Source organism: Dermacentor silvarum, chromosome 9 (genome assembly GCF_013339745.2).
Source record: "Dermacentor silvarum isolate Dsil-2018 chromosome 9, BIME_Dsil_1.4, whole genome shotgun sequence".
Classification (NCBI taxonomy): domain Eukaryota; kingdom Metazoa; phylum Arthropoda; class Arachnida; order Ixodida; family Ixodidae; genus Dermacentor; species Dermacentor silvarum.
In genome coordinates, this window is record NC_051162.1 from 11,797,727 (window position 1) to 11,820,205 (window position 22,479).

General features: G+C 49.1%; 1 protein-coding gene across 1 annotated transcript in view; it reads left to right on the forward strand.

The window, feature by feature from the left end:
* LOC119465133 (putative phospholipase B-like 2) overlaps positions 1-22,479 on the forward strand; it is a 71,890-nt gene that overhangs the window by 14,832 nt on the left and 34,579 nt on the right. The window contains exon 2 of the mRNA XM_049655955.1: positions 5,787-5,947. The gene's annotated coding sequence lies outside the window, so the exon portion shown is untranslated. The remainder of the gene's footprint in view (positions 1-5,786; positions 5,948-22,479) is intronic.

The window sequence follows — 22,479 nt, forward strand, 5'->3', positions numbered from 1 at the left end:
GCTATATCATTGGAAAGCGGAAAACTTAAGACGCAGCGAATTCGAAACAATTGGGCATGATGCTTTCGAATGTGATGCACAACCTGACGTGAAATCTTGGACAATTTCGCAAGTAATTAGTAATGTCATTTTCTCGACTTACTTTTTTATTTATTTATATACAATACCTACAGTGCCCTCTAGGGCATTATTTTAGGGTAAACATCAGAAATAAATAACAAGAGTCATATACTATAGGTTAGGCAAATGATGCAGCATATAACGCATCTAAATATTTATGCACTATTTCAGAACAAAGCAAAAACAAAAACTAATATACAAAGGTGAACAAGCATGTCACGCACACACAAAAGAAGAACATCTAAATATAGTGATCTCGGCTAACATCGTTGGGAATAATCAACAAAAGGGATAAAACATACAATGACAAGCAATATTGCACTTATATTAACACGTGGTTTTGTAACGCCATTATAAAGTTTGTGGGAGGGGCAGTAACAATTTGCGCAGGTAGACCGTTCCAGTCGTGCACGGTTCGTGGAAAAAAGCTGTATTTGAATGCGTTTATTCGGCAACTGTATTCGCGTGCCTTTAGTGGGTGGTCAGTGCGGGCGGAAATGTAGCTGGGCTCCTTTATGTATTTCTCTTTTTGAATGCCAGTGTTATTGTTTAGAACATTATAAAAGAAAGAGAGTCTGAGGTATTTTCACCTGTTTTCAAGTAACGGCCATCCCAACTTGTCGCGCAAACCAGAAGAGCTCTGTTGAAAATTATAGTCGCCAGATACGAATCTGGCAGCCCGTTTTTGGACGCGCTCCAGTTCTTCAACATTGAGCTTTGTATGCGGTTCCCAGGCGGCGCAAGCGTACTCGAGTAATAGGACGAACACTTTAAATATATAAAGCTTCCGTTAGCTTAACGGGAGCATCCTTAAAGTTACGTCGGAGGAAGTTTAATGTGCAGCTGGCTTTCGCGGCGATATTGTTGACGTGTGTATTCCAAGAGAAATCAGTGGAAAAAAAAGACTCCTAAGTACTTATAAGTTGAGACAGCAGATATTTCTGTGCTACCAAGGAAGTAGTCTGCTTGAAGGAATTGTTTCTTTTTCGTAAACCGGACCAGATTACATTTCGAGAGATTCAGCGCCATATTACATTTTTGGCACCAAGAGTACACGGAGTTGAGGTCATGCTGTAGTGTAACTGCATCTGCTTCAGAGGATATGGCGCGGTAGACACAGCAGTCTTCAGCGTAAAGTCGAACGGTACTTGAAATGTAGTCACTAAGATCGTTTATAAATATCAAAAAAGCAAGGGTCTAGAAGCAAGGGCCTAGAAGCGACCCTTGCGGAACATCAGAGGTCACACCCACACTTACTGAACTGATACCGTCACAAACTACGCACTGTTTTCTTTCCATGAGGTATTCAGACCGCAATTCAGACCGCTTCAATCCAGGTTAGGAGTGTAGTAGGAATATTCAAAAGTGAAAGCTTCTGCAGTAATAGGTCGTGAGCAACTAAATCGAAAGCTTTTCGAAAATCTAGAAAAATACAATCTACCTGACCGGCAGAGTTTAAGGAAGCGGAAATATCATGGGTAAATTCTACGAGCTGTGTTTCACATGAGAAACCTGACCTACGTACGTAATGGTGACCGAAAAGTACACCAGTTTGCGCACGACACACTTTGTCTCTTCGTCCTGTCGTGTTATCTCTTTTTTTTTTCAGTTAGCTTGGCCCGGGTTAGCTAGGACATACTCTAAATAGTTTCCATTCACATCAACCTGGCCGCCGTCTTAGGTCTCTAGCAGGCCAAGAACATGATAAACCATCTATGAATAAAAGCACCAGGACCAACCTTTGAGCTCGGGGTCTTGTTCTCATTCTTTTTTAGACTTTCTCGCATTCTTGGCCCCCTTCCCCATTTTTGGAGTCTCCCCTCAGAGGAGGATCTGATCTTAAGTGCAACCTACTGAAATTAGTCTCCAATGTAAGCAGGAACAAAAATTGATCTCGAGGGAAAAGGAAAATGGCAGTAAAGCTTACCGTGCAAAACGTGTAGCCGGTCGAAAGCTGTGCCCGGCGCGATACTTCACCCAGAAGCCATGGCATCATGAAGACCCTGCAGCGTGTCATCTACCCGTGCGTCCCTTCTTTCATGTCGGCGCCACGATCGCCCGACCCTATTGTCCATATTTTATTGCTCTCCCATTCTGAGCATAGTGCAGTGTGATGCGTACCTTCTACTTCCAGGCTCACCCCGATGCCCGGGGATCGGGCGTTTGATGACTGAAACCAATAACACGAAGATGAGACGATGTTGCTGGCGCAAATGGTCACACGGTGAAGCGCGGTGTAACTTTAAGTCCGTTAAAGATCAAAGCCACCAGCTCAGACAACGGCGCAGAGAGGAGGGAGGAATTTCGCACACGCACACACGCCCAGCAGTGCTGCCGGCTTCCTTGCCTAAAGCAGCCACATACACCGTCCTTCGGTGTACCATGGTTTGGATAACTGTGGGTATACGTACGCACAAAACGCGCCTGAGCGCGCGCGATGTTTCGGCCGCGGGCTGTTTCGGCGGCAGTCCCCGGGTCGTTGTGGTGAAAGAAAGAGCAAATTTTTAGGTATAAATATGTTGTCGCGTAGATGTACACGTTTCTTTGTCGGCTATGTGCAGTGTTCGGCAACTTCGCGCCTATGGCGTGTTTCCGGCTCCGCAATTGCTTTTGGCGCTTGCAGCCAGCTAAAACATAGCCTTCGAGATTTGTTTCTACTCGATGAGAGCCACCTCTGGAGCGTGGATTAGGGCGCCACTTGTAGCCCAAACAAAGTCATGTCGCAGATTTTCGGTAGCCCAAATATAAACACATAGCCAAATTACCCAAGTCGACGCCAGTAAAAAAAAATTATGTAGCCCAATTTGGCTATATATAGCCAAACCTGGCAACACTGGAACTTGGAAGTTAACCAAAAGTCGATAGGCCGGTTGGCTTTGGAAGCCCACGGTAAAACAAAAAATGAGGCAGTGCAAGGTGAGATGGGTTGGACCTCTTTTGAGGTCACAGAAACACATAGCAAAATTAGTTTTGAAGGAAGACTCAGGAACATGGATGAAAATAAATGGGCGGCTAAAGTGCACAAGTATCGGTACATGACAAGCGTGGACACAGAATGGAGGAAGAGGTCAAGGAAGTTGTAACCCAAGTACAGGATAGTGGAAACTGTAAATAGACAACCAGGAGTCATTAGAAGGAAAGTGAGAGAAATAGAGACAGTGAATTGGATGCAAATAATGGAATGAAAAAGGACAATGGAGGATTACAAGAATCAGAAGAAAGAAATTAGTAGAATCTGTACGATAACACAAAGGACCGTGCCTTGCTATTTGAGGCTCGAGCCGGTTGCCTAAGGACCAAAACATACCGGAGCAAATATTCGGAACTAGATGAGGCACGCGTATGCCTTAGTATCATCGTACCTACGATACCGCTCACAATATGTAGAAATTAACGGGCACGCATCTTTCTCAAGACAGATTAATTTAGGTGTACCTCAAGGCAGCATACTGGGCTCATTTTTATTTCTTTTATACATCAACGACATCGTCAGCGTTGATGAGACGGTAAAGTACATTATCTACGCTGACGACACGACCATTTTCTTCTCTGGTCGCTCCGCTGTTGATTTAGTAAATCATGCAAACATGGCTCTTGAATCAATTCACGAATGGTCCCTACAAAACCACCTGGGTTTAAATGTCGCAAAAACGAAAGCTCTGATGTTTCATCCGCGTCATAAGGTGTGCCCCATGCACCCGCTATTTATAAATGGTATATCGCTTGAATACGTTGAGTCCTTCAAAACTCTAGGCGTCTTTTTTCTGCCACCATGTCATGGGATGCACACGTTGATTTCCTGGTCAAAAAAACTCTCACGCACTATTGGATTCCTGCAGCGAAATTGTTCAGTGTTTCCGGTTAACACAAATCTACTTCTTTATAACGCGCTATTCTCTTCCACTCTGAACTATGGTGCTCTTGTGTGGGGCACAACCACAAATGCTAATATTATGAAATTGTTTTTACTGCTATAGCGAATTATTAGATTAACTTGTAAGATGTCCTACTTGTCCCATTCAGCTGAATTGTATGCGAAATTACGCATAATAAGGGTTCCATCACTTTACGAATACAGGCTTTCCCGCCACTACAAATTATGCACAAAAAAACAGGACAACGCTTTGCAAAACATAGCCTATCTTACGATCAACGCAGTTGCATATAACACACGTAATCCGGAACAGTGAGAGGTAGCACGAAATCGTACTAACTATGGAAAACAGATGCTTCGATACCAGCTACCTTCACTGTTGAACCGGTAACAACAAAAAAATGGTGTCGAATTAACGAACATAACATGGCAAGAGCTTCGTGACTTGTTCTTATAAATGTTCTATAACATTACTTGAGTTCATTCGACTGTGTATTTGCACCAATGCTTCCAATGTTCCCGCTTTTTCTCTGTGTTGCCTTATTTCATAATTTGTTTAATGTATACAATAGCTAAAACTGTTTACATCAGGTTCCTGTTATCCTAATGTTTAACAATTTTCTACCAACATGTATAATTATTCCTGTGTATGTATTGTGCTTCATTTTCTCCGATCTTAATCATTTTTTATTTTTTGTCGTACACACTGTCCGTTGCTGTCATTCTGAGGGGGCTGTCACCCCGTCAAGCTACTCATTGCAGTAGCTTTTTGTGACTGCTCCTTTCTTTCTTGAAAAGACAAATAAAGTAAATCAAATCAAATCAAAAAGATCAGGAGACCACTCAGCACATCCTAATGGAACGCGAAGGGATTCACCGAGTGAGAACCGTAGGCAGCCTACACCTTCCAGAAGTGTTTGGGTTTGAAGTGGACGGAAGGATCAACCGGTCAGCAGTCGATATAAGCAAGAGACGTTTGAGTAATGGTGGGAAAAAAAGCAGGGAAGAGATTGATACGACTGGATTTGATATCTTAGTCATAGTTAGAGGTACAAGGGAGATATTCAGGGGAAAAAAGATTAATGAAATGTATACAAAAATGCTGGATCACAGCATACCTGATTAAATCAAGCAGGCTAGGTGACCATTTGTCCCCGCCCCGTTTCAAAGGGGAGGCCTTTAAGTCATCGACTGATCATCATCGCCTCGGCAGCGGCAGCCGAGCAGAGCAAATAAAAAAATGAACCGGAAAGCTCGCCTTCGCGCATCCGCGGCGGCATTGCATGAACCTCTCTACAATGTTTGAACAAAGCCTTCCGCATCACTTTGTGCTGACATTAGGTAAGCACAAACTCGTGTTTGGACTCATTATGGACTCACACAAAGCGGAATTGACACTAATCTGTATGTATATTCCAACTCGGTAGGTCTGCTGTGTTTTTTTTTTCAATATTAACAAGGAAACCATCTTCCATTCCCTTTACTTACTGGTTTGCTTCTGCCATCCTCGCCAATCTACCTTGAAGCATTTAGGCTTAAACTCGTTTTTTTTTTCTGTAGGGCGGCATGCGCACAGCGTTTAAGCCATCCACCTTGAAGAAAGCCTGCTTGGTTCGTTTCGCTTTTCGCGTTCCTACTTTCTTCCATCGTCTGGCTTCTGTTTATATTTGTAATCTATATGTTTCTCTCGTACGCTGAAGTGCGCACCATATCAGTTTCTGGGAAGTCATGAGACGTTTTTAGCGTCATCAGCCTATTTCTGTCAACGTAACACCAGCGCTGTCTGTTGCAGGCGGTGCTAGGCACAGGCGTCCGTAACCAAAACAGCCACTTGTGGAGCCGGCTGACTCCCAACAACAGCGTACCCTCGGCCTTCCGCAGCCTGGCGGCCTCTAGACTCGCGAGGAGCGCCAAGGAGTGGATCCACACGTACTCCAGAAGCAGCGCAGGAACGTACGTCCCGCCAATTGCACCGTTAACGCAGAGAACACTTTGTCGATATAGATACTAAACCTTTCAACACCTTTATGGTTGTATAAAGGTTGCTTGGTTGTCCGATAGCCAACACACTCACGTTTAAGGCGTATGACCGAATCACTGGTGGGGATAAATGAAGTTATATCCCTGTTTGGCGACATTTTGTAGGAACTAAATATTATAGCAGCTGTGGCAGACGGCACGAAAAGTGTATTAGATAAGTTTCTCAGCTTTCGCTGTCAAATTCTCGTGTCATATATTTTCTTGCGCACTAGGTAGTGAGCATAAGTAATCTATTTACGACTACACTTTTTCTCATCGCACGTGTAGTTTGAGTTCACTGTCACGTTCAATAATTTTTTTGCTATAGCAATTATATGGACACTCCAAGCGCATTTTTGCCGTCGCCGTCGCCGTTCTGCTTACGCGGCTGCTGCTCACGGAGATATCTTGAAAGCGATCTGCGACGCGGCCGAAGTGTGCGCCCGCCTCATCTTCGAAGCGAACTGCGATGGCTACAAAGGGCATGCGACGAGTGCCGGTAGCTTTGTATGCGCTGGGCTTTCGACGTTTACTTCGCGTTGAAGCGAGAGGCAGCGCGAAGGTGAATTTGCTCGCTGCCGCTGGCACACTTTCTCACTCCAGCATTTTGACCAGCTCCCGCGGTCATCGAGCGAGATGTGTTCATGTTTACCTGTGCGCACGTGACGCCGTGCTTGTTTAGTTAGTAAGCGAATATTTACAACTTCATACTGCCGCCGATAAAACTACTATCCTTACTTCGTATACCTGTCTACTAATTTGCTATCGCCTGGTGCCACTCCTCAAACCTGGCAAGTCACCACTAGAGCTCGCGTCATACCGCCCAATCGCGCTGGCAAGTTGCGTAGGGAAGGTGATGGAACGCATGATCCTTGCCATATTGGAGTGGTACCTGGAACGCTACCAAGTTTATCCAAATGCTATGGCCGGCTTTCGACGTCTCCGCTGCTTCATCAATAATGCCATCGATCTGGTCACTTACGTCCAGCATCAAAAGAGATGTAAACAATTATCGGTCGCTATGTTTCTGCACGTAAAAGGAGCTTATGACAATGTTGCTCATGATGCCATACTTGATGCTCTGGAATCGGTTGGCCTTGGTGGCCGCGTGTACCGGTGGACCCGCAACTACTTACACATGAGGTCATTCTTTGTGCAGACCGAGTACGGTCCGACGTCTCAACACTGCACATACCGTGGTGTTCCCCAAGGTGGCGTTCTGAGCCCCACGCTATTCAACCTTGTTCTTGTCGGTCTCGTGGAACGCATACCAAATGCTGTTCATATGTCAATGTATGCCAATGACATCTGCGTGTGGACGTCAGGTGTAACACGTCCTCAGGTGCGCGCGAGACTTCAAAAATCTGCGACATCAATTTCGGCGTATCTCAGCGAACAAGGGTGCGCTGGTCGCGTTTACGCGGAAGTCAATGACGTCTTACGCCATATCCCTCAATGGGCAAAACATCTGTTACGCCAGGACGCATACATTCTTAGGGGTGATCATTGATCGAGACCTCAGCTGGAGTCCCCATGTGACCTACCTGAAGAAACGCCTAATGGCCATTTCACACGTTTTCAGATTTCTTGGAGGGAAAACGTGAGGAGCGTCAGTACACGCAATGTTACAACTATACAGGGCACTGTTTCTCGTATATCTGAGATACAGCTTACCTGTACTGAGCAATACCTGCGAAAGTGGTCAGGCGCAGGCACTAAGAGTTTGTCTTGCATTGCCACGATGCACATCGACAGCGGAAATAATTGCAATAGCTCAAGATTACCCCGTGACAACTCATATGACATTGGAAGTGCTCAGAGCACACATCAGGCACATTGCCCGCTCCCCTTTCCATAACTTCGCCACTCTGTCGAATGACCGACCCAATGCCTCCTTTTGCCAGGCGATATCGGCGTACCGTGACTGCCTCCCTTGAGATTATACGCCTGCCGAGAGACTGCTATCACCTCCTTGGTGTTTGGCTCGTCCACAAGTTCGACTCTCAGTACCAGGGATTCGAACGAAAGCAGGACTCTCGTCCCCAGCTCTCAAGCTGCTATCTCTCCTCATGCTGCACGAGACATACAAGGACCATTTCCACATTTACACTGATGGCTCGACAACTCTTGACGGATGTACAGGGGCTGTGATCTTCCCCGTAAAAGCTGTGACCCTTCAGTTTCAAACTTATCACCGGACAACGTCCACTGCGGCAGAGCTTGCTGCACTTCGCTGCGCACTTCACATGATTCACGAAGACTTACCACGAAGATGGAGCATATTTACAGATTCGAAGGCCGCCCTGCATTGTCTGCTATCCGCTCTACGTCGTGGAAAAGACCAACTTGTGCTGGAAATAAGGTACCTTTGTCACCAACTAGCAGAAAAAGGACATGACATCACTTTTCAGTGGCTCCCAGGCCACTGCGGCATCATGGGCAATGAACAGGCCGATGAAGCTGCGAGGAGGGCTCACGAAAATGCTGTGAAGGAACCCATCCCGCTATCAAGAGCCGATGCAGCAACAAAGCTTCGCATAATCGCGCGTGATTCCACACGAGCCATGTGGAACACACCTGGTTTCCAACGTACTCGACTGCACCGCCTGGACCCATCCCTCCGCCTACGCATTTCATCTGGACTTCCTCGAATCGAGATAACTGCTCTCTGCCGACGGTGGCTTGGAGTATCCTTTACGAATGCTTTTGCTTGTCGCATCGGAATGGCTGACAATGCTGCCTGCGATACTTGCGGCAGCGAGGAAACAGTCCAACATATCCTGTGTCAATGTCCCCGCTACAGTTCCCAGAGACAGTCTCTCGTAACGGAGTTGGCGCGCCTCGACGACCGGCCGCTTTCTGAGCAGACGATTTTAGAATGCCGGCTGATACGGTCTTCGCAGCAGAAGGCGACGAGGGCGTTACTGAAGTTCCTCCGGTCAAGCGACCTGTTTGAACGACTGTGACGCTCCTGAGCTCCTGTGTGTGTGTGTGTGTGTGTGTGTGTGTGTGTGTGTGTGTGTGTGTGTGTGTGTGTGTGTGTGTGTGTGTGTGTGTGTGTGTGTGTGTGTGTGTGCGTGTGCGTGTGTGTGTGTGCGTGTGCGTGTGCGTGTGTGTTTCTTTGTTTTATTGCGATAGCAATTATATGGACACTTCTACCGGATTTCTGCCGTCGTCGTCGTCGTCGCCGTGAGGTTGCCTATAGATAAAATCTTCGCCGCGTGCCGTATGCCCGAGCGGAAGCGTGCGCGCACGCGCTTCACGGAGAGCGAACGCACTCAATCACCCACGCGCAAGCAAGGAAGCGGGAAGCCAGCGCCGGAGGGAGTGCGGGGGGGGGGGGGGGGAGGCGCACTTCTAGGCTGCCAACAACCACGCTCGTCGCTCGTCCGCACCGTCTCTTATCTCCACACGGCTCTGACTTTTATGCGCCGTGTATTCGCCGCTCAGTTTCCGTTGAAGTGATAGACCGCACGTACCTTCGCCCGTTGCGGCGTATATACGCTCGCTGCCAGCGTTTTGACAGTCGTTGTCTGCAGTCGTTCAGTGTGATCTATTCCTGTTTGTTTGTGCGCGCTCACACCACGCTTGTTCATTCAGTTAGTAATAGTCGGGCCACATTTTCCAACGCACGCTACACATGCAATGCTGCCCGGATCGGCAGTGCAGCGCTACAGGTGTGTCCCTTCGCACGCGCTGCCCACGGGAAGCGCTTCTCATCAACACCACCGTTTCGCACACGCCTTCTCGTGGTCATCGAGTCTCTCTTCATGTCGGTCTACTTACGCCGCAGCACACCTGCTTACTTAATCAGCTCATGTTTACTACAATTCATATTGCTACCAAAGCCGCTCACCTTACTTCGTATGACATTGCTGTGTTGCTATCGCATTCATTGCTTCGCCCTTAGGGCGAAACTGTGACACTTTTTTAATCTCCCTCTCTAAGTGTGTGCAGTTTTCTTTATCTTTCTGTCTGCCCTTCCCCCTTCCCGAGTGTAGGGTAGCAAACTGGATAGTTAACTTGCGGTTAACCTCCCTGCCTTTCGCATCTCATTTAACTCTCTCTCTCTCTGCTATCGCACTCGATGCTTCGCCTTTCGGGCAAAACTGCGACTTTTTTGTATAACTGTAAAGATAAGGATGTATACATGGGACAACAGCTTTAGGTCTGTAAAAATTGTTAGAGCTTACGCTCAAGAATCGGCACTCCTATAGAGCTAAAAGGACGAGGGATGATACTAATGGCGCTCTTCTGGCCACGGTGTTGATGCGAGTCGCCATGTGGCAGTCACGAAAGCCGCGCTGGGTGGCCTCATTGAGCTTTCGATTCCTGGTATATGGGCGCACTAGGCTGGTCTTTTGTAGCGATGCTAATGCCTTTTCGCGCTTCTCGCGCTTGGTCAGCGGTCAGAGCGACGGTCCGCTCACGTTATCAACGGGATCAGCCGGCCGTGAGCGGTGGATAATAAGACTAGTATAGAATAGAGCATAACGCATCACTCCAAAATACCGGCCCTGGCCTATGTTCTACGACGACGCTGCTATGCTACGACATGTGGCTATGGCGTTGCGCTGCTAAGCTAGAGGTCGCGAGTTCGATCCCAGCCGCGGCGGCCGCGTTCCGATGGCGACGGAATGCAAAATCGCTGATGTACGTACCTTGCATTGGAGGCAGGTTAAAGAATTCCGTGTCGGTCAAAATTAACCCGGAGCCCTCCAGTGTGGCCTGCGTCATAACTAAAACATGGTTTTGGCAAGTAAAACCAGGGTACTTCAATACTTTTCTAAAGTATCGAAGGACCCTGGTAAAACCCCCATTTTTTAATGGAGAAACGCCTGCATGCATATTGCACTTGAATATTTATTTGGGCCTAGCTGCCCTCCGTAACTGAAAATTGTAATACACTACATTTTGCTTAAAAATGAACTGTTCTTAAGGCGAAAGCCTTATATGTCTCATAGTTCAGTCGACCTTCAACGTCCTTGAGCGAAAACGCGTCGACTACACGAATGGTGCAAAAAGTATCGTCATCAATGGCTCAGGATGATAAAGCGAATTAACATGGATGATAAAGCGAATTAAGTGGATGACTAAGCAAATTGAGAGGGATGACAAAGCGAATTAAGAAGGATGACAAAGGTAGTCAAGAGGAATAAAAATGAATTAAGTGTAATTAAAGCAAATTAATAAGTATCAAAGCGAATAAGGATGGAGGACAAAGCGATTTAAGAGGAATCAAACTAAATCAAGATAAATCAATGCGACTTAAGTGAAATCAAGCTGAATTAAGAGGAATCAAAGTGAATTGCAAGTAATCAAAGCGAACTAATGTGGATTACGGAGAGAATTAGGATAAATACGAATTAATAATTAGGATAATCACTAATTATTTAAACAGGTTTCTAACTATAAATATTTAGGTGTCACCCTTTGCAGCAACCTGCCCTGGAACCTTCACGTGCAAAATATGTCTTTCTCTGCTTTCTGTAAACTGTGCTTTCCCAAATACAAGCTTAAACACGCTCCATCCTCTGTTAAACTGCTCGCTTATTACTATTTAATTCGACCGAAGCTCGAGTACGCCTGTATTATCTGGGATCCCTACACTCAATGTAACAAAGAAACTTGAACGAATTCAAAGACAGCCTATCCGGTTTGTTTACAACAAATTTTCCACATTTGACTCGCCAACTGAACTAATGAGGTCTAATAATATTCCTACACTTGAATCGCGTCGAAAAAAATTACGGCTTGACTTTCTTTCTCAGTTACTTAATACCAAATTGGCACTCGACCCGGCATTGTATGTAAGTCCGCTAGTAACAAGACCTACTCGCCAACATCACCAAAGTGCTCTAACCCCCTATTCTGCCCTAACCAACCTATTTAAATACTCTTTCTTTCCACGCACCATTAATGACTGGAATGAATTGCCTTTATAAAACTTGTATCACGATTGCTTACTTTTCGTATCAGCATTATTGCCGTATTGTTGCAGCATTTTGTTGTGTTGACATTGTTTTACTTGTGTTCTAATATTGTATTTTACCCAGCCTGCATGGACTTAGTGTCCACAGTATGTATTAAATAAAATAAATAAATAAATAAATAAATAAATAATCAAACTGAAATAAGAAGCAGGACGGCGCAAATGAATTGGAATTAGAGCGAATTAAGAAGGATGATAAGTGAATTAAGAGGAGTAAAAGCGAATCAAGAGGTATGACAAAGCGAATAAAGTTGATGACTTAGTGGCAACTTAAACTGGCTGAATAATGCATCGTTACTTTGACTTTCGCCTTCAAGTCGTCTTAGGAATAACAGAACAGTTTCTGTAAATTTGTTTAGCTTCGTTTTATATGATAGTAACTGTGTTCAATGGGCTAAGAGGATAACAACTATCAATTACACACAGCCCATAGGTATCAGTAATGCGAAATATTGCCGTTGAATATGTAATCTTATGTTCTTCATAAGCAAAATGGGCCATAAACAAGTGTATTTGCTTGTCAATGTCACGCAAATACTGGTGCACAAATAGTGTTTTTAGAAAAAATTATTTACCCACTCTGTGTAACTAGACACGTTACCAAATTCCACCTATTTATCCTGGCATTTGTTGTCACGGTTAATCTAAAAAAAGAAAAAAAAAGCCCGGTAATTGTTTTCTTGCACCTAAAAAAGAGCCCTATGTTGTCCAATGGGGCTCTGGTGCCAAAATTATGATAATGATGGTGATGATTCACATTTATGGCAGGTACCCACAACAGCGATTGGCTGGAAATCGGGTGCAATGAGGTACCTTAAAAGAAATACTTATTCTTAGAGCACAAATGAAAACGCTTATAACAAAGGAAAAGACCAGAAAAAATGTCACAGTTTCACCTGAAAGGCGAAGCGATTGCGATAGCAAATTAGCAGACAGCTGTAAGAAGTAAGGATATTGGTTTTATCGGCCTATAAACTTGCAAACATTCGCTTATTAACGAAATAAACAATCATGGTGTCACGTGCGCACAAGCAAACATGAACACATCTCGCTCGATGACCGCGGAAACTCGCTGTAAAAACGCTGGAGTGAGGATGCGCGGCTGCAGCAGCGAGTGAATTGATCTACATGCCGTCTCTCGCTTGAATGCGAACGTCCAAAGCATAGCGCATACGAAGCTACCGGCACTAGGTGCACTTTGTCCACATCGCAGATCGCTTTAAAGATGAGGCCCGCGCAGGCACGCACTTTTTCCACGTCTCAGATGGCTTTCAAGATACGCCGCCCGCGCGGCCGCACCGTAAGCAGCAGCCGCCAGAGTAGAACGCCTCCCCCCCCCCCTGTGTCGTCCCCCCCCCCCCGCGCCTTGCGCGCGACAAAAAAAATCGCCTGTCCGCCCCACACCTCTCCCTCGCGCCTGCAAGATTGAGCCGCAATTTTTGGCTGACCCTCGCAAGCTTTCACTCGCACGTACAGCGTACGGCGCGCTGCGTTGATGTTACCGTATTTGGAATTTATACGGAACCACACAGGATAGTCCACACCCACGACCACGGCGACGGCATAAATGCGCTTGGAGTGTTCATATAATTTCTATCGAAATAAAACGCGCTGCACAGAGGTATGTGTTTTAGATTATTCATAGTAGCGAAGCGCGGGACTCGTTATATCGATACGCCCCGAAATTTGCCATCTGCGCACGTACACCAGCCCTGGCTCATGCGCAATTGTTATGTCGGTCCAATGTTGGAAGACGACACAGAAAACAAAAGGCATACAGAGCCTTTCTAGGTTGCCGTTAACACCTGTATTGCTGACACACTTGCTCAAACATCGCTCACTTTATCAGCAAGTGTAATGTAAAACCGCCCATTATACCTGATACCAAGAGGCAGTTCCCCAAATCTTGCTTCGTTGGCGTACGTACGAACTTCAAGAGCAGTAATGGTCTACGTGGTTAGTGAAGAGCCTGAAAACGGTAATCCGTGAGCCACCTTCATTTTGTTGCTTTGGCCACTACTGGTTTTTATCAAAAAATTTCGCAGTTTCGCTCGAAAGGCGAAGCATCAATTGCGATAGCAAATTAGTGGAGAGCTATTCGGAGTAGGGATAGTAGTTTTATCGGCTGCATAAACTTGGACACATTCGCTTACTAACTGAATTAACAAGCGTGGTGTCAGCGCGCACAAGCAAATGTGAATAGATCACACTCGATGACGGCACATAACCACTGTCAAAACGCTGGCAGCAAGCGCAGCCGCCACAGCGAGCGAAGGTTAGTGCGGTCTATCTCTTCAACGGAAACTGAGCGGCGAATGCACAGTGCATACGAAGGTCAGAGCCGTGCGGAGATCAGTTAGAATATACGGTGCGGGCGACCGCCGTAGCCGGGCAAAGTACAAGCGCAGTTGCTGGCAGAGTAGAAGCTGCCCCCCCCCCTCCCTCCCGCGCTGCCTTTCCGCTTTCCTTCTTCCGCGTGTGAGACTGAGTCGCCAGTTCCCCTTGCGCCCGGTTGCAAGATACGCATTTGGTGCCGCAGCACAGCGTCGCCCCCCTCCCTCCCTCCCTCCCATACCCCCACGGCCGTTCGCGCGTCGGAAGTCGCGTTTGCTCTCCGCCGTGAGTTCGCTCTCCGTGATAGCGTGCGTCCCACGCGCGCTTTCACTCGCACGGACGGCGCGCGGCGATGATTTTATCGCCCTTGGACTTTATACGGAACCTCACGGCGACGGCGACGGCAGAATTAAGCTTGAAGTGTCCATATAATTGCTACCGCAATAAAACGGCGAACGGTATCACAGGTGTGCTATTATATTGTCACGTTGTCTAGACGCGTGAGGAATAATACACTGCCAAAGCCGTTGATTGGACGCTCTTCTGCCATAAAAAACGAGCAATGCTCAGAGAACAACGTTAGCGCCGAGCACAGACGTTGGTCGTCAAAATCTGATATAGTAAAGGGTGGTTAGCTGGTGAAACAGTGGTTAGCCGGTGAAACACAGTTACCTGAAAAAGATGAACAATGTATGAGTGTCAAGCATTGGAACAGGGTGGATACGTCACAGTTTCGCCCTAAGGGCGAAGCAATGAATGCGATAGCAACACAGCAATGTCATACGAAGTAAGGTGAGCGGCTTTGGTAGCAATATGAATTGTAGTAAACATGAGCTGATTAAGTAAGCAGGTGTGCTGCGGCGTAAGTAGACCGACATGAAGAGAGACTCGATGACCACGAGAAGGCGCGTGTGAAACGGTGCTGTTGATGAGAAGCGCTTCCCGTGGGCAGCGCGTGCGAAGGGACACACCTGTAGCGCTGCACTGCCGACCCCGGCAGCATTGCATGTGTAGCGTGCGTTGGAAAATGTGGCCCGACTATTACTAACTGATTGAACAAGCGTGGTGTGAGCGCGCACAAACAAACATGAATAGATCACACTGAATGACTGCAGACAACGACTGTCAAAACGCTGGCAGCAAGCGCATACGCCGCACCAACAGGCGAAGGTACGTGCGGTCTATCGCTTCAACGGAAACTGAGCGGCGAATGCACGGCGCATAAAGGTCAGAGCCGTGTGGAGATAAGCGACGGTGCGAGCGAGCGACGAGCGCGGTTGTTGGCAGAGATGAAGTGCGCCCCCCCCCCCCCCTCCGCTCCCTCCGGCGCTGGCTTCCCGCTTCCTTGCTTGCGCATGGGAGATTGAGTGCGTTCGCTATCCGTGATAGCGCGCGTCCCCGCACGCTTCCGCTCGGGAATACGGCGCGCGGCGAAGATTTCATCTATAGGGAACCTCACGGTCACGGCGACGACGACGGCGACGGCGACGACAACGGCAGAAATCCGGTTGAAGTGTCCATATAATTGCTATCGCAATAAAAAATGTCACAGTTTCGCCCTAAGGGCGAAGCAATGAATGCGATAGCAACACAACAATGTCATACGAAGTAAGGTGAGCGGCTTTGGTAGCAACAACACGCAGAAGTGTTGTCGACGCCATCGGCGTTTTGCCCGCGTTAGCTCAAAATGCGTGTGGCGTTGGTGACTGTTGCTGGAGCCTCTCATATAAATAGGCACTTGGTGCCGCAGCTAAACGTCGCGTTCCTTCCTTCCCCCTCCCCCACGGCCTCTCGCGCGTCTGAAGAAGGCGCGTTTGCTCTACATATATGGTGATTGTAAAGGAGAAACGAGACGCCTAATTCTGCAGCCCTTAAGCGAGCACGGCGCAGAACGCGCGTTAGTTCTCCGCCGTGCGTTCACTCCCCGTGAAAGACGCGCCCCTCGCGCCCTTTCACTCGCACATACAGCGTTCGGCGCGCGGCGACGATTTCATCTCCAAATGACGTCATACGGAACCTCACGGCGACGGCGACGGCGACGGCGACGGCAGAAATCTGCTTTTGAGTGTCCATATAATTGCTATCGCAATAAAAGATGAACAATGTATGAGTGTCAAGCATTGGAACAGGGTGGATACGGTAGATTTTTTATCTTTACTTTAGTATCACGAGCACCGAGTGACACTCTTTGTTTCTTGCGTAGCAATTTCCGGTTAGGGAGCGGCTTTCGCTTTGTCACAGAGGTGGGACGAAATAAAAATAAACCACAGAAAAATAAAAACAGGTAGATATGGATGGTTCTACTTATGCTTGGTGATAGATATGACATCAGACCACAGGTTTAGTACAGTAAATAGCTAATGAGAAACAATTAAGGAAAGTATAATTGCCATACACCAAAGCACAAAATTGTACACTTTAGATACCCACCGCATCAGTAGACGTTCCCGTGAAAGTCCAAGACCAGAAGTGACGTCATCAGTGACGTCAGACTTAAACCAGAGGTATCATTTCATTACTAATTAAAATAAAAAAAGTTCACAGTTTCGCCCTAAGGGCGAAGCAATGAATGCGATAGCAACACAGCAATGCCATACGAAGTAAGGTGAGCGGCTTTGGTAGCAATATGAATTGTAGTAAACATGAGCTGATTAAGTAAGCAGGTGTGCTGCGCTGTAAGTAGACAGACATGAAGAGAGACTCGATGACCACGAGAAGGCGCCTGTGAAACGGTGGTGTTCATGAGAAGCGCTTCCCGTGGGCAGCGCGTGCGAAGGGACACGCCTGTAGCGCTGCACTGCCGATCCGGGCAGCATTGCATGTGTAGCGTGCGTTGGAAAATGTGGCCCGACTATTACTAACTGAATGAACAAGCGTGGTGTGAGCGCGCACAAACAAACATGAATATATCACACTGAATGATTGCAGACAACGACTGTCAAAACGCTGGCAGCAAGCAGCGGGCGAAGGTACGTGCGGTCTATCGCATCAACGGAAACTGAGCGGCGAATGCATGGCGCATAAGGGTCAGAGCCGTGTGGAGATAAGCGACGATGCGGGCGGAGCGACGAGCGCGGTTGCTGGCAGAGTAGAAGTGCCCCCCCCCCCCCCGGCGCTCCCTCCGGCGCTGGCTTCCCGCTTCCTTGCTTGCGCGTGGGAGATTGAGTGCGTTCGCTCTCCGTCATAGCGCGCGTCCCCGCACGCTTCCGCTCGGGCATACGGCGCGCGGCAAAGATTTTATCTATAGGGAACCTGACGGCGACGGCGACGACGACGGCCACGCCGACGGCAGAAATCCGGTTGAAGTGTCCATATTGACACGTATACATGTTTATCTTTCACCGGTGGCCGCTTTCCACCGGCTAACAAATGTTAAACGTTATCGCTCGGCACAGGCCGCGCCTGTATCGGAAGTTTCTAGAACGTTATCGATGCTTCTTTCCATTGCCTGTTTTCACCGACGCTTATGTTATCTGATTGCATGACTGACGCGAATTGTCTAGAACTTTCTGGAAGACACGCGGGCATCAGGGATTAATCTAGAACCTTCGATGACTCAGGTATAAAAGCCGACGCGTTTCGCCGCTGATCAGATTTTCGACGATCGCCGACTGTGTTCGCCGCTATCGTTGTGCTTTGAGTGTACCTTCCTTTTGTGGGCACAGGTTCGCCCAATAAACAACCAGTTTCGTTGTACACAGTTTTACGACTGTTTTCTTCAGCGTCACTACTACGTGACATCTGGTGGAGGTGCTTTTGTGTCCATGCAGCGGACGCCCCCGCAAAGCCGCGACCCAAGCCCGAAACCGGAGGACGAGACCAACGTCGCCAAGGACCAGCGAGCTAGCCGTAGGCAGCAAGGTCTTTTGCCAGAATACGGACTTCTTCCCGAGAAGACCACAGCGATCAAGGCCAAGTCAACGACCTCAATGGCAGCCCCAGCGTCCCCCATCCTGCTGCAGCAACCTCGGGAGCCACCGACCTTCCGTGGATCATCAGCTGAAGACCCTGAAACATGGCTGGAGACGTACGAGAGGACCGCGACATTCAACAAATGGAGCGACGATGACAAGCTGCGCCATGTCTATTTTTCGTTGGATGACGCTGCTCGGACATGGTTTGAGAACAGGGAGACCACCCTGGTGACTTGGGACCTATTTCGCGAGAACTTCGTGAGGACCTTCACGAGTGTCGTACGAAAAGAAAGGGCTGAAGTTCTCCTGGAAACCAGAGTTCAATTGCCGAACGAGAACATCGCGATCTTCACGGAGGAGATGACTCGCCTCTTCCGCCACGCCGACCCCGACATGTCTGAAGAAAAGAAAGTTAGGTTCTTGATGCGGGGCGTCAAAGAGCATCTATTCACTGGATTGATGCGCAACCCGCCCAAGACTGTGGCAGAATTTGTTTCGGAGGCGACAACGATCGAGAAGACGCTTGAAATGCGAGCCAGACAATACAACCGCCGTGCGCTGACAAACTACGCCGAAGCTCAAGCTCTAGGCGCCGACGACCTGCACGAGACGATCAGAGCTGTTGTACGGGAAGAACTACAGAAATTATTCCCAAGGTCGCAGCCTCAGGTGACTTCAATCACCGACATAGTTAAAGAAGAGGTTCAGCGATCTCTGGAAGTGCCAGAAGTTCCGGCATCGCCTCAACTACAGCCGCAAGCGATGACCTACGCCGCCGTCGCCCGTCGTCAAGGCCCCCCTCCGCGCTCGCGCCAGGGCCCCGTAACGCCGCAGTTCCGTCGTCCACCGCCACCGCCGCCAGCACGCCCGCCCGTCGCCCAGCGCAGCTACCAGCGGAAGACGGACATTTGGCGCGCCCCCGACCACCGCCCGCTCTGCTATCACTGCGGGGAAGTCGGCCATGTCTACCGCCGATGCCCATACCGCGAGATGGGCCTACGAGGGTTCGCCGTCAACGCGCCATGTCCACAGCTTGGCGAGCGACCACGCGACATCGCTGACTACCTCGCCGGAGCCCAGTGGCAGCCACGACGACCCTCACGCTCGCCGTCACCAGGACGCTACCTGTCGCCGCAGTGCCGACCATACACTGGCCCAGCGCGGGGCCGGTCCGTGAGCCCCTATCCGGGAAACTAAAGGCAGCAACCGATGGAGGTGCGGTTGCTGTACGACGCAATACCGAAGATCCTCCGCCGCCACCGACGACGACAACTCACGCATCATCACAACGAGGTACCAGCACACCGCCTAGCAAGAGCCTTGACGACAACACTTCGCCGCCGAAAGAAGACCTACCGACGCGACGTAGCAGCAGCGAAGCAAGCCGACGTAGCCGTGATCCGACGCCACGACTTAACCGCAACGCCAGACGACGGTCTACCGACTTAGACGTGGTAATCGATGGTCATAGCGTCACCGCTCTCGTCGACACTGGAGCTGACTATTCCGTCTTCAGTGGCCCGTTCGCCGCCAAGTTGAAGAAGGTGAGGACGGCCTGGCAAGGACCTGATATCCGGACAGCGGGAGGCCACCTAATAACGCCGGCTGGAATCTGCACAGCGCGAGTCACGGTTAACAATCGCACTTACCCGGCGAGCTTCGTAATCATGCAGCACTGCTCCAGGGACGTCATCCTAGGCATGGACTTTCTAAACCAACATGGTGCAGTCATCGATTTAAGGTCCAAGTCAATAACGCTTTCAACGCACAACGCGATACCACCGGATACAGACATCAGTTACCATGCCTTGAATGTGCTAGAAGAACAAGTCACCGTTCCGCCTCGCTCCAGTGTAATGATTTTCGTCGGTGCCGAAGTGCCTGCAGATATGGAGGGCGTCATCGAGGGCGATCATCACTTACTGCTCGATCGTGAAATTTGCGTCGCTAGAGGCATAGCTAAGCTACGTGAAGGGAAAGCAAGAGTGATGCTCACGAACTTCAGCGACGAATACAAGCACATTAACAAAGGCACAACGGTCGCCTACATCGACGAAATAGTACAAGCCGGCAGTGCTTTTGCCTTCACGGATTCTAGTGCACCTGCAACGAAGACTGTAGTACTCGAACCAACTTTCGACATCAATCAGAACCTTCCTTGGCACAAGAAAGAGCAGCTAAAAGCTCTGCTCCTGCAATACAAGGACTGCTTCTCGTCGTCGTCAAAAGTTCGACAAACCCCGGTCGCCAAGCACCGCATCATAACCGACGAATATGTCCGCCCACTCCGTCAGAGCCCGTACCGAGTTTCGGCGCGCGAACGCGAGGCCATAAGGCAACAAGTCGACGAAATGCTACGCGACGACATCGTCCAGCCGTCCAAGAGTCCGTGGGCGTCCCCCGTGGTGTTAGTGAAGAAGAAGGATGGAACCCTACGTTTCTGCGTCGATTATCGTCGCCTCAACAAGATCACGAAGAAGGACGTATACCCTCTCCCACGGATTGACGACGCCTTGGATCGACTCTACAACGCAAAGTATTTTTCGTCGATGGACCTCAAAACCGGCTACTGGCAAATCGAAGTCGACGAGAGAGACCGGGAGAAGACTGCCTTTATAACACCAGACGGACTGTTCGAGTTCAAGGTCATGCCGTTTGGTCTTTGTTCGGCACCTGCAACTTTCCAACGGGTCATGGATACAGTACTGGCAGGCTTGAAGTGGCAGACTTGCCTCGTCTATTTGGACGACGTCGTTGTGTTTGCCTCAAGCTTCGAGGAACACCTCCGGCGCCTTGAAACAGTTCTTCAAGCTATCAAGACCTCCGGACTCACGTTGAAGCCAGAAAAGTGCCGCTTCGCATACGAGGAGCTCTTGTTTTTGGGCCATGTCATCAACAAGTCTGGAGTGTGCCCTGACCCACAGAAAACGGCGGCCATCACTGACTTTCCTCCGCCCGCCGACAAGAAGGCAGTGCGTAGATTTCTTGGCCTGTGCGCCTATTACAGGCGCTTCGTCAAGGACTTTTCACGCATCGCCGAGCCACTGACATACCTCACGAAGGCCGACGTCGAGTTCAAGTGGGAGACGCCGCAAATCGAAGCATTTGAAGAACTGAAGCGACGCCTGCAATCGCCGCCCATTCTTGCGCATTTCGACGAAAACGCCGATACCGAAGTCCACACCGACGCAAGCAGCGTAGGACTCGGCGCCGTGCTTGTGCAGAGGACTGACGGAATAGAAAGGGTTGTAAGTTACGCTAGCCGGTCGCTATCGAAGGCGGAATCAAATTATTCCACAACAGAAAAGGAGTGCCTCGCCATCATCTGGGCTACATCAAAGTTTCGCCCCTACCTCTATGGCAGGCCCTTCAAAGTTGTAAGCGACCACCACGCCTTGTGTTGGCTAGCTAACTTGAAGGATCCTTCAGGTCGCCTCGCACGATGGAGTCTGAGACTTCAAGCATTCGACATCACCGTCGTCTACAAGTCCGGCCGAAAGCATTCTGACGCCGACTGCTTGTCTCGCGCCCCCGTCGAACCGCCGCCACAGGACGACCAGGATGACGACACTTTCTTGGGACCCATCAGTGCCGACGAATTCGCTGAACAACAGCGAGCCGACCCGGAACTAAGGAGCCTTGTAGACTACCTAGAAGGCAAGACCGTCACTGTGCCGAAGGTGTTCAGGCGAGGATTGGCGTCGTTTTTCTTGCAAAACGACATTCTCCTAAAGAAGAACTTTTCGCCTCTCCGAGCCAACTACCTCCTCGTGGTGCCCTCAGCGTTGCGTCCAGAGGTTCTGCAAGCTCTCCATGACGACCCAACGGCTGGACACCTCGGTTTTTCCCGCACGCTCGCGAGGATACAAGAAAAATACTACTGGCCTCGCCTCTCTGCCGACGTCGCCCATTACGTAAGGACATGCCGAGACTGTCAGCGACGCAAAACACCGCCGACAAGGCCAGCCGGACTTCTACAGCCGATCGAACCACCTCGCCGACCATTCCAGCAGATCGGGATGGACTTACTTGGGCCTTTTCCGACGTCGACGTCCGGGAATAAATGGATCGTCGTAGCTACGGACTACCTCACCCGCTACGCTGAAACAAAAGCCTTGCCCAAAGGCAGTGCCGCCGAGGTAGCCCGATTCTTCGTTGAGAACATTCTCCTGCGTCACGGTGCTCCAGAAGTCCTCATCACCGACAGAGGCACGGCCTTTACGGCA